Here is a 16904-nt window from a genome sequence, read left to right as displayed (position 1 = left end):
CCTGTGTTTTCCTTTTATCTGACTTAATGTAAATGCAGGTGTTCTTATTATGTCTATAAAAGTGTTATCTTGCTTTGAAATCTCATAAACTGTAAGCCACAAAAATAGCTTGCAGCAGTAAATTGCGTAGACTGGTTAAGCCCTGTGTAAAACAAGCATTTCTTTTCCAGGGTGTCATCTGGACACCGCTGTCACAGAAATACATTTTATTTTGCAGTCTCTCTGTGATATTTTATTCATGCTGTACGGAAGAGAGTAAAGGACCAAGCCCTGCGTTTGCACACAGGAGACAGCTCATGTGACAAGTCCCCGCTGCAACCCTTTGGGGTCTGTGAGAAAAAGCTGAGATATCTTACAGTCTTCTGCCTGGTGTCTTTGATGAATTATCAACACTCAGTGAGCTACACTGTCAAACTGCTCATAGCATGGATGTTCACCTTTTGTGTATCATAAAAGAGCAATGTTTATCAACATGTCATTTCAGTGCTGTATTTCACAAAATGACGTGTGCTGTATGACATGGATCTCTATGGTCAGCCTTTTGCTAAGGTGTCAGTTTGAGCATAAGTGATTCACCTTATATACATTTATATATTTGCATTTCTTTGCCTATCATTGGTTGATAATTTTTCCTAGATATAATCTATGTACAAGGTTAATTCTTTGTCACATCCTGCTTCAAATAGTTACAGTGCCTCCTTGTTTTTGACACTTGAATGGAAATCCTGTGAAAAGTCTATTGCTACGTGAAGGGAAATAATAATTTCCAGACCTTTGAATTTAGTTCCTATCATGACAAGATTGACCATAGTTTCCAAAGAACAGTCATGCCTCTTGTACAGATTTTTATTCTCAAGGCTTCCCAGGTGGTTTCCTCCAAACTATTGTCATGATACTCCATCTTGTGAGGAATTCAGTAGTGTAGCTGTGTTCTCTTTACTGAGATGTTTATGCAAGATCTTAGAAAAGATCCTCAGTTGTTGCTTGTTGTCCGTGGTATTGACTCTGATCAAATTCAGGGTATTTTACTGCCACAGAAAGCCAGGGTAAAAGATTCAATATATTCAGTTGCTGCCAGCACTTAGGATGAGGCTGCATCAAGTATTTAGAAGTTCCTATCATTTATCTGTGCTGTTCATTTGTGGCAGCCACATTAAAGGCATGAATGTTAATAAGTGCTATGTTACCTCAGCTCTTGGTGCCAGAGGTGTGCTCTGCTGACTGAGGGAGACAACTACCCAGACAAATGATGAGCCTCTGTAGCACTGCATAGAAGAGGCCTGCCCCTCTCTAGGAATGCTAAGCACCAATAGAGTTCTCACAGTGCTGGTGGTGTGTGGTGTCTTTTGTACTAGCAAGAATGAATGGCTGCATGAGAAAATATTTCTAATTAGAGTCCCAGTTTATATAACAATCACAAGCAGTATGATGATGTAGAGTCTCACTTTCTGCTTCCCTACTCTTGTACTTTGTATATGCTCTTTTATTCTTATTTGTTGTTGTCTAACTTGTCTAGCTTAAGAAAGAGATATTAAGTAGGTTTAAATACATGGTTTTTAAGGCTGCTGACAGGTTGATTGGTTAACACCACAGCCACCACAGAAGAGGCAAGAAAGGCCCACCTTTGCAAGCCCAAAGGAGCACAGTGACAATGGCAGATCGGAAAGCAAAGTAAGGACTAAGGGGAAAGGAGACCCTCTCTGGTCCCCTCCCAGGGCTGGTGCAGCAGAGGTTAATTAACCCTGATGTCCAGGTATGAAATCTATCACTGCATCTATGTGTGATGGGGAGCAGCTTTCCAGGTTACTAACGGAGCATGCTAGCTGGAGGTGTGGGACACATATTGTGCTGCAGGTCAAGAATTTTGGGGATTGCACAGAATTCATCATGGATATTCAGAAGAGAAACCAAAAGCAGAACAAAGCAGGGATTTAAGAGATTGGTCACTAACAAGTATGGAACAAGGGAATAAAAGGGTTCACCTGTGTGAAGAGTTGTCTAGGTTTGCTGTGCCCTGCTCTTGACCAGCACAGTCTGTCTTCTCTCTTCAATAATTCCACCTACAACTGCTTTCCAGTAAGGGGCTCTTTGTTCCCTGTGTGTATGGGGGTAGAGGAGGTTGGCTGTGGCGCAGCAGCTGGGGCAAGTATGGGTGTGGTTGCTGGCAAAGATAATGCAGATGAGTGGGTTGGGGGCAGGGATGTGTTTGGAGACCTCTAAGGGCCACCTCTGGGTGGGGAGTGGCTGCTGGTCTCTAGGGACAAGAGCACAGGAAGGGGACTGTAGGGACCAGAGCAATCCCCAACAGCTGTGTGTGTGTGATGAGGGTCCGGACCAGCAGCAGGAGTGGGGCTGTGGCTTTGAGAGCTTGTACGTTCAGGTGGCAGTAACTGGGGAGACCAGGATTCAGGGGCAGCTGCTAGGCACACCAAAGCTGCCTGCTGGAAGATTCCACCTTATAGCTGTATATATATATATTGCCACTTAAGGACCTCCATTCTCCTCAGCTAGAGTAGACAGCAGGATGAGGCTGATGGTGCTGTCAGTGTTGGTCTGGTGTCTTTACATGATTTTTATGACTAGCAGTGTATACATCTGTATTTTGTGCTGTATTCATGTGCTCTGTGCGTGTCAGCTGGGAATTCATGTTCAGCCTCATTACAGGCTGGACCTGGGGATGTGGAGTGGCCACAGTTTTGCTGCTGAAATAGGTATTTTCCACTAACACAAATCCTTAGAGAAAAGCACTGGAAAGGACATATGCCATTGCTATTTTAGTCCCACTTTTTTTTTTTTTTTTTTGTTACATTTTCTGACTGTCTCTTTGTATTCTGTATCAAATTGAGTAACCACAGACCAGGTCAGCACAAATGCAGTTTAGGATGATTTGAAATTAAACTGAGCAGGATCATATGATTGTAGTCAGTCTCTTCTGCTGTCTGCTCCCTGGGTAAAATTGCTTTGTGCTTGAACACAACAGTAGTGTCTGTCTTCCTTCATGTCACTGTCAAGACTGCTGGTCATGTTGCAAATGCACATCACTCACGTGGATGATGATCTTCAGACTGAAGCATGGAGAGAAGCATAAAATTGAGAAGTTCTTCTGACAGTGATGGTTGCTTGGGGGAAACACCATAATCCATCCATAAACACACAAACATATTTTTTTCCTAACTAAAACATTCTTTATATTCTTTTAGTGTTCATACATACATCATGCTTTTGCCTGAACTTTTAAAAAAATATTCCTCTGCTCTGCACTGTCCACAGTGCATAATTGGCTTCTATGGACAAAAGAGCGTGTTAGTGACTGGCATTCCCACAGTGCTGGTTCTCCTTTACCAAAATAATGAATACAGAATAAAGTGCTGCGATTATCCGTGCAGCTAACAGGCCATGAGCTGATTGTTTTACAAAGCATTATTTGGTGGTCATCCCAGGACTTTTGATAAAACTGATCTGGGATGTTTTATGATTATAACAACTATCCAAATCAGACCAAGGGTTCACATAGCCCTGAATTCTGTTTCTTGGGAACATTGTGCAGTAGTAAATTACATGTGTAACATACAAGAGGTACTTATTGATGTCTATATGCTGCAAAGTGCCCAAGGCCAATCCCTCATGTTGTATCAAAGATTATAAGAAGAAATTCCTATTCTTACTCCCCATAATCCTTTCCCAGCTTCCACTGATTTCTAATTAAGAGACTCTTTTTGTGTTAGATAAATAATTTTATCTTGAATTGCATTTCATGCACCAAAACTTTCCCAGCTGGAGACCAGACTTATTGTAGAAATCCTATTCTTGTTGTCAGGACATGTATCAGCTGCTCATGAAATCTAGTAACTCAGTTTAATAACTAATTACTTTATAATTGCTATCAGAAAGAGATTCCTCAGTCTGCACTTTTTCAGAAGCTCCAAACATCAAATCACCTTTGAATTTGAGCTTGTTTTCTGGGTCACTGATTCAATTTCTGAGCATTTTCCTTCCTTTAGTGGTTGTAAAATAGAGTCATCATTGATTATTTTCACGTTGTTAAAATGCGCTCTTGTGGTCTGGAATCAAAGCTCTCACAAATTAAATTCTCATCAATGTTTCTTCCTACTACTGTCACTTTAAGCTCATATATTAAAGCTGTTTGACCTTCCTCACACCACCTTCAGAACTGCCAAGACATTCAGAAAAATGAACTGGAATTTGAACAGATTAAAATATGAAGAAAGACTTGTATAATAGCTATTTTTCTATGTGTCAAATAACTGATAACTACAATATAAAAAAAATTACATGTATCTCAGAAGGTTTTACATTGTCATAATAATAGTCAGTTCCACAAAATAAAAAAGAATATAATGATAATAAAAAAGCCTTTAAAAAGATTTTTTTATTCTGCTGTATCAGACCTGTCAAACATTGATTTTATAAATCAATGTCGTATAACTCTTCTGTTTTTGACTCTGTCTATCAATCAATACAACTATTGTAATGTGCTTTTATTACAAATTACACCTAACAAAGATACTTGACAAAATACATTTCTCTATTTTTAGTTGAATTGATCAGTGCATTTGACCTACCTTTGCCTATACTCATTTCCAATATTTCTCTCCTGCAAACCAACCAGTTTTTTGTCTGAAGAAAATGCAAAATACCATCACTGGCAGAAAAATTGAAACAAACCTAAGAGTGTCATTAACGCTTGATATGATAATGGATAATATAAAATCGTAAAATAATGTGAACTCTCATAATCCATTCTTCTATTTCTTTTTCTGGTTTTCTTTATTTTTCAAACTTTTTTATTTTTAGGTTGATTTTTGATCCATGTACATTTTCCTGCTTTCAGAGACCCTGCACATCCTGAGCTCAGATCCATCCTCACTTTTTGAGTATCTGAATGAGCAATGAAAAACATATACAAGAAAAGTGAATACTAATGGCAAAGATGGTTTTAATGGTGACATTTTAAAAAATTCTGAATTAGTGTCTTTGAAAATGCAGTAACTATTCAACAAACTGAACTATAATAATTTCAAATGGTTTACGAAAAATGTCCCCTCATTGCCTCTTTTTCCTCTTTTCCTTGTTGCATTTTGTAGCATGAAACGATCTTAGTATGATGTTCTACAAAAATGTTAGCTCCACCACACTGACCTAGCTTAAGCTAATAAAATTATTAATAGTAGTGGTATTTTATTACAAACCAAGAAATTATATTCTCCTTTTATGATTGGAAAATTTAGGCTTCTGAGAGTACAGTAGTTTCACGAATACAAGCCGCACGGATTATAAGCCGCACCCCCGGTGCCTCGACAATGTTGCTGTCTTTGTCAATAGATAAGCCGCACCCCGAATATTAGCCGCACTTTCGTTCGTAGCGAGAATCCGTGCGCAGCTTTCACAAATTGGCCAATTAGTAACAGGATCGCGGCATAGCGGGCTTTACTGGCTCGGGGCGGGGCCAGGAAGGCTCGGCCCGCTCATGGTTGCCGACGGGGCCGGGTGGCCCAGCTCAGCGCCACGGCTCGGCGGGGCTGGCCGGGTGGTGCTGCCGCCGCCACCGGGCTCGCTGGCCCCCCTCTCCCGTCAGCACCGCCCCGCTGCCGCGTTCGCTAGCCCCGCCGCCGGGCTCGCCGGCCGCGCCGCGTTCGCTAGCCCCGCCGCCGGGCTCGCCGGCCGCGCCGCGCCGCGTTCACTAGCCCTGCCAGCGGGCTGCCGCCGCCGCCGCCGGGCTCGCTGGCCGCCCCCTCCCGTCTGCACCGCCGCCGCGTTTCCTCGCCCTGGCCGGCACTGCAGGCCCCCGCACCGCCGGGCTCCCCCACGCTGCTGGCCCCGATTCTGCTGGGCTTCCCCCGCTACCAGGCAGCCCCACCCGTTGGCCTTCCTGCTTCTGCCATGCTCCCCTGCACTGCTAGCCCCAGTTCTCCCGGGCTCCCCCGCCCTGCTGGCCCGGGCTCTGCCGCCCCCCTGCCCCGCCCTGCTGGCTCAGGCTCTGCCGCCCGCCCCCCACACTGCTGGCCCCGCCTCTGCCAGGCTTTCCCACCTCTGCCGGGGCCGGCCGGGCTCCAGCTTGGCTTGGGGCTGCCGCGGGCTCTCACTTCCGTGTTGGCAGCTTTTAGAATTTTGTTAATGTATTAGCCGCCCCGGAATATTGGCCGCGCTTCCGGGTTTCCACCAAAATTTTGGTCAAATTGGTGCGGCTTGTATTCGTGAAATTACTGTACATAGAATTCAGATGATGTCACATTGGCTATTTGATTGCAGAAACTGGATTTATGTGAGGTGAATTCCTCCAGAATTTTGATTAGACAAAAGGAGTGATTTCTAATTCTGCTGTCCTGTAATAATGTTTTCCCCTTCTGGTTTTAGAGCTACCTAGCAGATGTCATGAATCTATGTGCAGATCAAAAGTGTCGCATCAAGTTTTTAAAAAAACAAACTAACCAATGAATCTTTCACAAAAAGTCAGAAAGGGAAGTGGCTATTTTATGCCAAAAATTTGACGGTGGGTATTCTCCTGGCTTCTTTGAAATACAAATTCTGCACAAAATCAAATAATATAGTTACAATTATCAGTTTAGTTCATATTTTTATTTCACTTAGAATTTACAGAAATGTAAGAAAATTTTTTTAACTTAGCAATAATTTTTTTAGTGTTTACTATCCTCAAAATATTTTATTGTATTATTTTAGTCTATGCCCTAATATCCTTGTATAAGTTTAATTCACACCATTATTTTAAGCAACTGAATACAAAATTTGCTTATAGCCTAAAAAGGGTAGATAAGAAATACCTGGACTATTGTTTATCTGTCTTCTGATACACGCTGAAGAATACTGTTTGCTGCTAAATGTTGTGTTCCCCAAGTGTTATTGAAACAGCTTGTTTGAGAAGATAGCATTTGATAGCAATCAACTGATTTACTCCAAAAAATATAGTCTCTAGGAATTAATGTTCCAGTATTTAGCCACTGAATGTCTGAAACAAAGGCACATGAGCACAAAAGCACTCTGCACAATTTTATAAGCATATTTTTCAGGAAGGCATTTTCATGGACCATTATCTTTCAATTGCAAGTATTTGCAGTCAAAACAATTACGTTTTGTTCTAAATGTCAGCCAACAAGATTGCCAACAAAACAGAAGCAAAGCTGGTTGCTCTTAGAAACAACATAACTCACCACTGTTAGTCATTTTTTCTCTTACAATCTCTTCAAACTAGAGTATCTCAGTAGCTTCAGTGTTGTAATTTCATAATTAGAATAGAGTTTAGGGTCTCCAGCTCTCATGATCACAGTAAAGACTTCATAAACTAATTGGAAGGATTAATACTTTCATAATTTTCAAATGTTGCTCATTACTTTTAACAAAAACGGAAGTCTAATCCTGCAACATATCAAAAGTTCCTTTTTAGGGCTCGAAGCATGCATGGAATTTGTTGTGAGTAGAAAAGGAACAGATACCAAGTTGTGGTAATTCCAGTTAAGTGGAAAATACAATTAACAAATTAAGATAAAGCAGAAACTTTCAACTCTGCCATAAAATGTGAACAAACCCATTACAGAAGTGATTATTCTTTTCTGTGAATAAGCTTATCCTTTCCTAAGAAAGGTCACAGCAAGCAACTCTATCTGGAGTAGGATTGAGAAGTTAATGCAATGTGTATGGGTTCTCTCTCCATACCATGTTTTAGGGAGAATTTAGGTCACAGCCAATGATTTTGTCACTTGACAGATCCAGTATACTTATCACTTCTACAAATAAAGGAAGATCCAAGTGACACGGAATTCTGCCACACTGGCAGCACATAGTGTTTTTCTGTGATGAGGTATGGAGCAGGTAATGGCTTCTTTCAAACCCGGAAGGGAAATTAGCTCACAGATTAGCTTTTTGCCTGTGTACTTATACCAATGACAGCACAGTGAAGAGGGGGTGGGGAAGAAAAAAAAAAGAAAGGAAAAAAAGGTGTCTTGTCATTTAGGAAAAGACAAAGTATCAGTTCCTGCTAAAGATTGGTAGAATGGTGTATGTATACTTATATGTATGTATATACTTGCACATGTATCTTGATTATTACTGAGTGTGAGAGGTTACTTGTCTTGCATTGTAATTGCTGCTACAAAGGGTGATACCAGTTGTTTAATGAACTCAATGAAAACATGGCCAGTTTCAAGAAATGGATGAAGTGTGACAATTGATTTTCTGACACGTTTGTCTCACAGTTACATGACACGTTTTTAACAGGATCAGGAACTTGTTAGACAAGAGGCAAAGCTCATGATACTCACTGTGAATGAATTTGTTCATCTGAATCAGCTCCCCAAACTGACATTTGCTCAGTATATTCTCGAATGCCAAGGAAAAACAGTAATTATTTTTGCAAAGCTGTGATCTGGTAGGTAGACTGCTTATTGCAAATGCTTTTAATAAGCTCATGAAGAAAGATACTTTATTCATAGAACACCCCCACCTCCACCCCCAAAGTATGCTGTGGTTGCTTTTACAGCAGATAATGAAACTGCTAACAGTTGGTAGAAATAATTTGATAAGTTGTTTGATTAAACTAGTATGGTAAATAATCCAAACAGAAGTCACAAATGTCATACATATTTAAGGATACAAATAGATATATGTGAAATGCTCCAGAAAAATAACATAAACAAGTTTAGGTATAGGAAGAAATACCATGAAAATGTTATGTCCTTGATAATGAAAGAAGATAATTTGAATTTGTTTTTCTTTGGTTGTGAAAGACTGGAGAAAGTAAGGGCATAAAATTGAAAATATGAAGAAAACTCTATGAAAAAGGTGTCTGGAAACTCTTTGGGGAGAGGTCTGTACAGTAACCACAAAACACACAATTGAATGCAATACTTCACAGACACCATAACCTCTTGATTCAGGATCATCAAAAATTTAAAAGAGACTTTGATTTTTTTTCCTTCATTTACCTTCTTTTTAATTTGATTTCATGTTTGGTGAGTGAGAATGCCTATCTGTAGAATGCACAATATCCTGATAACCTGTGATCCCACAAGTGAAAGCGTTGGTCAGACTTTAAGAGAAACCCAAGAAAAATGGCCTAGAATTGCACTTTTAACTTTACAAACAAAACAAAAAACACCCCTTCACAGTTCTCAGAAGACAGACTGGATATGCAAAAATGGGCATCCTGTATGAAAGTATCTTGAAGTTATGGTTGATTTGCAGTTGACCACAGCTGTGAAGAGAACAAAAAGCAAATTGTGGAGTTTTCTATAAAATATATGCAGCATAAGTAGAAGTCAGAAAAAATTATCCCAATTCTCAGAGGCTGCTTTGTGTGTCTACAGCTTGGCAAGAAAAACAATAATTCCCATCGACAGTTATTGCATCTGCAGTTTTTGTGGGAAAACTGTATTGCTCTGAAAGAATTACAACGTGTTTTGTAGTAGTCTGAGTCATGTGCAAGTCGTTAAAGTCAGAGCCTGTCCTCTGTAAACTCCATCATAATTATGTAGGCCAAGGTTAAAGAGAAAATGTCTGGTTGATGATTCCCCTCACTCTTCTAGCTGTACACAAATTCTTCTAACAAGAAGAAAATTTTTTGAGAAATGACAATTCTTTGCAATTTCCAAAATTCAGTTCAACATCCATTACACAGCGTCTGTTTGCAGACTCACTGGGCTAAAATATGTTTGCACCTGGTAGCTCTCACAAAAATTGAAACAAAAGAAAGACCTGTAGCTATGAAAGACTATATACATAACTCTAGCTTTCTGCACAGGAAGTGCCATTTCCCTGTTTCTGCAGAAGGTCTTACATGTTCAGAAATTTCATTTACAAAGAGGACCATCTTTATATTAATTAATATTTTTTACTGATGAGAAAAGTAAACCAGAAATAAGTAGAGTGATATGCCCTTGAAAGAGCACAGGGGTGTATCTCTTGCTTGAGGAAACCTATTTTTCATGTGCCATCAACATGAGGTCTTTCACTTGACTTGCTCTGTATTTTTCACAGAGCTCTAGCAACTGCTTTAATGTCAACGTTCATTTAAGGGCAGGAGGGAAGAAGCTGTCTTTTCCCATAGATTTTTAAATCCCTAAATGACCTCCAGATAGTTTTTAGAAGTTTTTTCCCCCCATAGTGTTTTTGGAATCACTAACCCTGTGCCTTTTAGTATTGCCTTGCTCTTATTACTGAGGTCTTCCAATTAGCTGGTGACTGGAAATATGTTGTCCTGTGCATTAGTTTAATTACTGTTGTGGGAACTTGTTCTCAGCAGGAACTCTGTGAGTCAAAACCTACATTTTGTAAGAACCCAGTTCCCTTTTTAAGCTGTTACCATGTAGATAGCACAGCCCTCGACCCTGTTCTGCTATCCCTTTATTAGATGTTCAAAAGGTTGTGGTTTTGTTTTTTATGAACATCAAAGCACCCCCAGTTTCGTATTCTATTTGCAAATTATATTTTGGTAGGTGAAAAGAGAAAGATCTGTTTGTGAAGCTGCTCTTGGCTATGGCAGGAAGTCATTAAAGGGAGGTTTCAGCGAGCGCTGGCTTCTCACAAAAAAACATTTCCATGAGCATTAAAACTAATGAAGCCTGTGGATTTATCTTGTGCTTGGATTCCCAGCCGCTTAGTAACTTGCTGCCTCTCACTGAAGCTTTTCCTTTTACTGGAGCATCCATAATGTCCTTCTTGTGGTTTGTCTGGTGTCTAATACAGGCTGAGTTAGTGCTGCAATCTTCCCCTCACTGAAGAGACCGATGCTGTCGCTCTTCTTTGCACAGGTATCCAGTTTTGCAAAGCTTATATAATAATTTGGTGTCTTTGAGAGAGCTGCCTCTCTGTCAGACTTAGCTCAGACTGGTCCACAGTTTCAAAAATTACTGGATTAGGAGTCAGCAGAGGCAGTGATACATGTACCATATTTACTTAGGAATCCAGGCTCAACGTTCTGTTTCCTTTGTTGGTTTTTTTTGTGAGATTTTTGACCTCCAGGAACTGAGGCCACCAGCTCCATGTTGATTCATTAATGCATGTCTATCAGTTTTTGCTGGTGACAAATAAGTTATCAGCCTCTTGAGTTTGACTACACAATTGTAAGAGGGGTGTATTTGCAACCTTCTTGAACTATCCACGACCATTCTTCATAGAACAGACTCTATAATTCAGTGTCATAAATTCCCTTAAACTTTCTGTTCCAGGCATCTTGCAGTACAAGTTGTCTGTCAGAGCACTACCCTCAGATTGCTTCTGCAGCCAAACTAGATTCTACAGCTTTTCTAGTGATTGCTTGCACCCATTCTCTGTTGGACAGAATTACCGGTGAAGACCAGTACCTCAAGGAATTTTTATATATGTTGTGGCATTTGCTAATTATAGCATGCTAATTCCATTATTTTGGACTGATATCTGTGTTTGCTCAGCTTTGGCCGAGTAATCTTGTTGCTATCCCAAATTTTATGTGAGACTTTTCAGATGGTCTTTCTTAGATCAAAGCCAACCTCTATGTAAACATTCTTACTCTACATCAAAAACAAACTGTGACACTTTCTGGTGAAACACCTTATGCCAAACAAAACAGATGTGGCAGTGTGTGGGGAACATCTTATAAAAGAGGTCTTTAATGTTGTGCCAACAGAACCTGACAGAACCCTGAGATAGAAAAAGGAGAGAAAAATATTTGACATAATTTCATCTAGAATTTCTTGCTGTGTAAAGAGCAGGAACAGCAGAAAGTTTTTCTTTTCATATATTTGCTTATTTTTGCTATGTTAAGCATGACTTTTCTGGAGTGTTTAATTTCTTCTTTAAAAGTGGCAAGGTGTTCCCTCTATTTTCCCCATCACTTCCTGAGGAAAAATAATTTCAGACATTATTTTAGCGTATGCTTTATCATGGGCTTTTGCTGGGGTCACAAACTGTGGTCCAGCCATAACCCTTTCCACTCTGGTCTGCAGAGATCTTCCTTTTGTCTTAGAAGATACCCTTAATCTCTTCCTCAGTTCTTCTATTCCCCTGAATTTCAGTTGAGATCATCCTATTGATTTGAGCAAAAAGTAGAAAAGAGAAGGCTCTGGCATGACCTAGCTGTGACTAAAGGTAGCCTAGGAGAAAGATGGAGAGATATTATTTAGAAAAGCAGGTAGTGATAGGACATGGGGGAGTGGCTTTAAAACGAAAGAGGGTAGATGTTAGGTACAAGAAAAAAAAGCACTACTGTGAGGGTGGTGAGGCAGAGGCACAGGTTGCCCAGAGAAGCTGTGAATGCCCCCCATCTCTGGATATGCTCAAGGGCAGGTTGGATGGAACTCTGAATAATCTGGTCAAGTGAAAGGTGTTCCTACTCACAACAGGGGTGTTGGAACTTGATGATCTTTAGGGTCCCTTCCAACCCAAATAATTCTGTGATTCTATAATAATTTTAAATTCAGTAGTGGGTACTTTGAATATAAAAGTACTGCAGTCTAACATGCTGCACGGAGACAATTAGGGGCTTAAAGCAGTTTCTTGAACTGCTGGAAGTCTTTTCTTTATTGCTCCAGTACTTCTTGGGGCACCATACTGCCATATACATCTTTGTCCAATTATGACAGAGAAGTATCCCATTTACTGTCAGGTCTCCATTTTCTATTGCAAGTATTGGCTTTTGCTGTGGTGGTGATTTTCTTTTCAGAACGGAAGGTGCTGGTTTTGGTGCTGGTTTCACTCCATTTACACCAGCATGTTCTGCTAGTACCAGCAAATTGTTGTTGCAGTGATACATTCACTGAAATTCCTCTGTCTTATGTTATGACTAACAAGCCAAGCTCAGTTTGTTTAATTTACCACAGCATGTGCTGTTTTTTTGCGGGCTTACTTTGACCTCCACATGTCTTTCTGCTTCAAGCTTCTTTTATCAGAATTGCATTATCTGAGCATTGTCTATTTTCTACAGCTGCTCTTCTGGACAAAATAATTTCTTGTTATCAAATCCTTGTTGTTTAGTCATGGACTAGTTTTAGCCTGCCTGTTGCGCTTGTAAACAGTCAGTGAAGACACAGAAGAATTCCTTACTAAGAGAACTGTGTCATTTAAACTGGATTTTAAATTACTGTTTAAGGAGTCTCCTTATTTCAGCCCTTCCCTTTCTCTCTCTCTTCATTAATAACATATGAAAACTATCTCTCTAATTTAGTTACCTGGTTCATAAGACCAAATTTAGACAGTCTGAATAGTCCTAAATGCTCAATAATGTATTTTTCCTGGTATATTTCTTTAAAGTTTTATAGTTACCTTTTTCTGCTTGAGCTAACTGGAAACTATTAAAATAGTACAATACTATTACCCAGAAAAATCTACTTTCTGACCAGTCGTGCTGGTTTTGCTGGCATCCACTCATTTGACCTTCCCTGTCCTTTGCACTGTACCTCTCCTGCAGATATTTTAATTGCTCCATCCCTTTGCTGAGGTTATTTTCTTCATTTGTACCACTACTCCTGGTGTCACATTCTGTGGTTAAAAAAGCATTCAGAGCCAAATATCTGACAGAGCCCTGCTTCATTCAGCATCTGACTCTGACTGATCATCCCTGTCTGCCATAAGTCTCTGAATAATCTCAGCATCCACTTGCAGCTGGCTCATGTCCCAGCTTCTTAAAAAACACAGTTGTTCAGAAACGGTGCGTTTTCCAAAACACTGATATTATAAATCCAAATATATTCTTCAAAGCAAATCTAAATAAAGGTTCAGAACATAAAAGTCATAGACTTTGAAGCCTGTCCCAACCCCAGCATGCCAGTTTCTGATTGCATTAGTCTATATTCAGCCATAACTAATAACCAAAATCAAAAAGAAACGATTTGCACTCTGCAAAACAGATTTTAAAGCACTTTAGCCAGATGGCTGTGCTAATCCATGAAGACTAATTTACAAAACAAAACAAAAATGTTCCAATGTTAAGAAACAAATTGCAAATAGTGGTACTAAACCAGGATGTGATTTTATTGGAAGTTATGTAGAGTTCCTTAGAATTATTGCCTGTGCTCTAAAAGTGTAGAAATAATGCCTAGTTGCTCTAGCTTTGCATGTGCAATTAAAATTTCTGGAGGTTTGCATCAGTCATATCAAGACCAACACTCAAATATTGAACAGGTAGTGAGGGATTTTGAATGAGTTTTGTGCCTACATCTTGCAGACAGTTTTTGAAGAAAATAAAGTTTTATTTTAAACAATTTTAGTTAACATGTCAATCTTTTATGCTTTTCAAATTTGAATAACTTGCTAGGAATTTGACATGCAGTATAATCAGAGATTTAAAAGTACTTGATACTATTGTTCTTTGTTATTTAAAGTACTAAAATATTTAGTCATCTTCAACATGAATCAGAGTCCTAATGCTTTAGGTGCTTCAACAGATGGGAAATCCAGATTCCACTTCTCATATTGGTGCAAAAGGTATGATTAAGTACTCTGTGATATTGCTTTCATCATGTATTGAAATGGGTTGGCATCAGTCTGAAAATAGGAGGTGTTTTAAATGGGTATCACTAACCTATCAAATCACCCATTTAAACAAGAACTTTGTTCTTGAATCATGGGTAGCTACAAACATGTACAACACAGTATCAGAGTCCAATATTTGGGAATTTGATGAGGTTTTTGGTAAAGCTTACCACTGTTTCTGCTCCTGGAGAGTACAAAGTGCTTTACAGACATTTGAAATAGATTCAAAGTTCTTCAAATGCATTGATATAATGTGGGTTGTTGCTCTTTGTCATCCAGCAGATTCCTCATGATTTTTCACTATCATGGCTCTAGATATCTCAGTGTAGGCTAAGTCTGGAGGTGAATACACCTCAATGTGAAAGGACAGAGGGCTGATAAGAGAAAGGAGATCTGAAGGATAAGCAAACATTTTCTTTTCAGTGGTTTATAAGCCAAAGGGCTTTTCATCCCTTCACCAGGATTAAGTAAAGCAGAATTAAGGGAAAAGACTACAACAACCTAGGAAGTTATACAGTAGAGGAAAACATCCTGAATCTGGCATGCTGCGACTCTGTGCCTCCAGGTCCAGCCAGTGGCACAGGACAGACTGTGCTGTTTAGTTGGAGGACATCACCAGGCAGACATCGTTGTCAGCCTGTTTTCTCTACAATGTCCTTTGGGAACTTTAATGGTACTAGCTGGAGGATTTTACACACCAGTAATGACAACTGTAGTTATCTGTGATCCTACACAAGTATTACAGAGGATCATTCTTACACCCTCTTCCCTTAAATATCCATGAAAAGTTAACTAGAATCTCTAATGCATTATAGTTCATGTAAAAATTACTGTAGAATGAATAAAGTGATATCAAGTCCAGCAAAAAAAAAGCTAAGAAATGCTTGGTGAGGACAAGAAAAAAAAAATTCTCCTTGAGGAAAGGAATAGCTAGACCACATTATGTAGATTATGCAGCAAACTGAAGGGAACACAATGTGAGCAGTAGTACATAACCTGGATCACCTCAAGGGATGATAGTTTTTATGGTATCTTCCCAAGAGTTTATATTTAAGACACTTACTCCACTTGTCTGCAATATGAAGCAGGACTGAAAGCTGTGTTTGAGTTTTCAAAAAGGTTTTACACCTCTTGAAAGGATTGTTCACCAGCAACAATTTCAACTGCCTCCGGGCATTTATTTTGCTTAAATCATGTACATAAAAATAAGAAAATTAAGTAAGACTTCTTAATAAGACATTAAACTGAATAAATCTGTAATTGTTTTGAACTAAATGTGTTTATGAACTCTGGAATACAACATTTCATCTTCACAAACTGTAAGACAAAGAGAGAGTTTGAAAAGCAATTAGGAGTCTCAAGATAGAAATTGCTATGAAAGTCCAAGGCATTTTTGTTATTAATCATTGTGTAGCTCCCCACTACTGTAAATCAACACCAGTACACTGAAGTCAGCAGAGTAATTGAAGCAACATTGATTTTTCACAAGCTGCAAAGCTGACCCAGAGCATTTCAGTTTTATTTAGTTTCCTTAAAGAAATACAGTTCTATTTTTTTATTTCTCCCCCTTTCTGTAAGTTGAAGAAAGTAAATATTGAAGCTAAATTACTTAAGTGTTGAGCACAAGACAGGATAAGGAACTTATATTAAGGCCTTTATTTTAGTCTTTCATGTATAAAATGTTTCTATTCTTGTTTTGAACCAAATTGTAATTTCAGTTACAATAGTGGAGTGTTGCTAATGAGATACAGTGCAATTACTGAGATAAACATCTCAGTAATTCTGAGACTGATAGTAACAGATAAACATCTCAGTAATACTGAGACTGATAGCAACATACACTCCAGTGATGAATTTACAATGTAGCAATTGTTCACATAGAAAAAGTTTGCTAGAATACACTACAAAGATATTTGTGTAATCACAGAATCATAGAATTGTTTGGGTTCAAATGAACCTTACAGATCATCTCGTTCCAGCTCCCCAGGTTTGAACTTTTCACTAGATCAAGCTGCTCAGAGCCCCATCCAACCTGGCCTTGCGCACTTCCAGGGATGCAGCATCCACATCTTCTCTGGGCAACTTGTGCCAGTGCCTCACCATCCTCACAGTAAAGAATTTCTTACTAATAACTAAACCCACCTTCTTGCAGTTTAAAACAGTTCCACCTCATCCTATCACTACACTCCCTGAAAAAGAATCCCTTCCTATCTTTCCTACAGACTCCCTTTAAGAACTGGAAGGTTGCTACACCTACACTTGCTTTTCATCAGGGTGAAAAATAGATGCAATGGATTAATGAGAGGAAGGGAAGTTCCAACATACACCAAATAAAATACTATGCTTGTTGAAAGTAAACTTGTGAGTATTGACTTTTCACATTAAATATACAGGATATGTCAGATAATACTGGGGTACAAACCATT

This window comes from Catharus ustulatus, chromosome 1, assembly GCF_009819885.2.
Source record: "Catharus ustulatus isolate bCatUst1 chromosome 1, bCatUst1.pri.v2, whole genome shotgun sequence".
Lineage (NCBI taxonomy): Eukaryota > Metazoa > Chordata > Aves > Passeriformes > Turdidae > Catharus > Catharus ustulatus.
The sequence above is the reverse complement of the archived record's forward strand: the minus strand, read 5'-3'. Positions refer to the sequence as shown.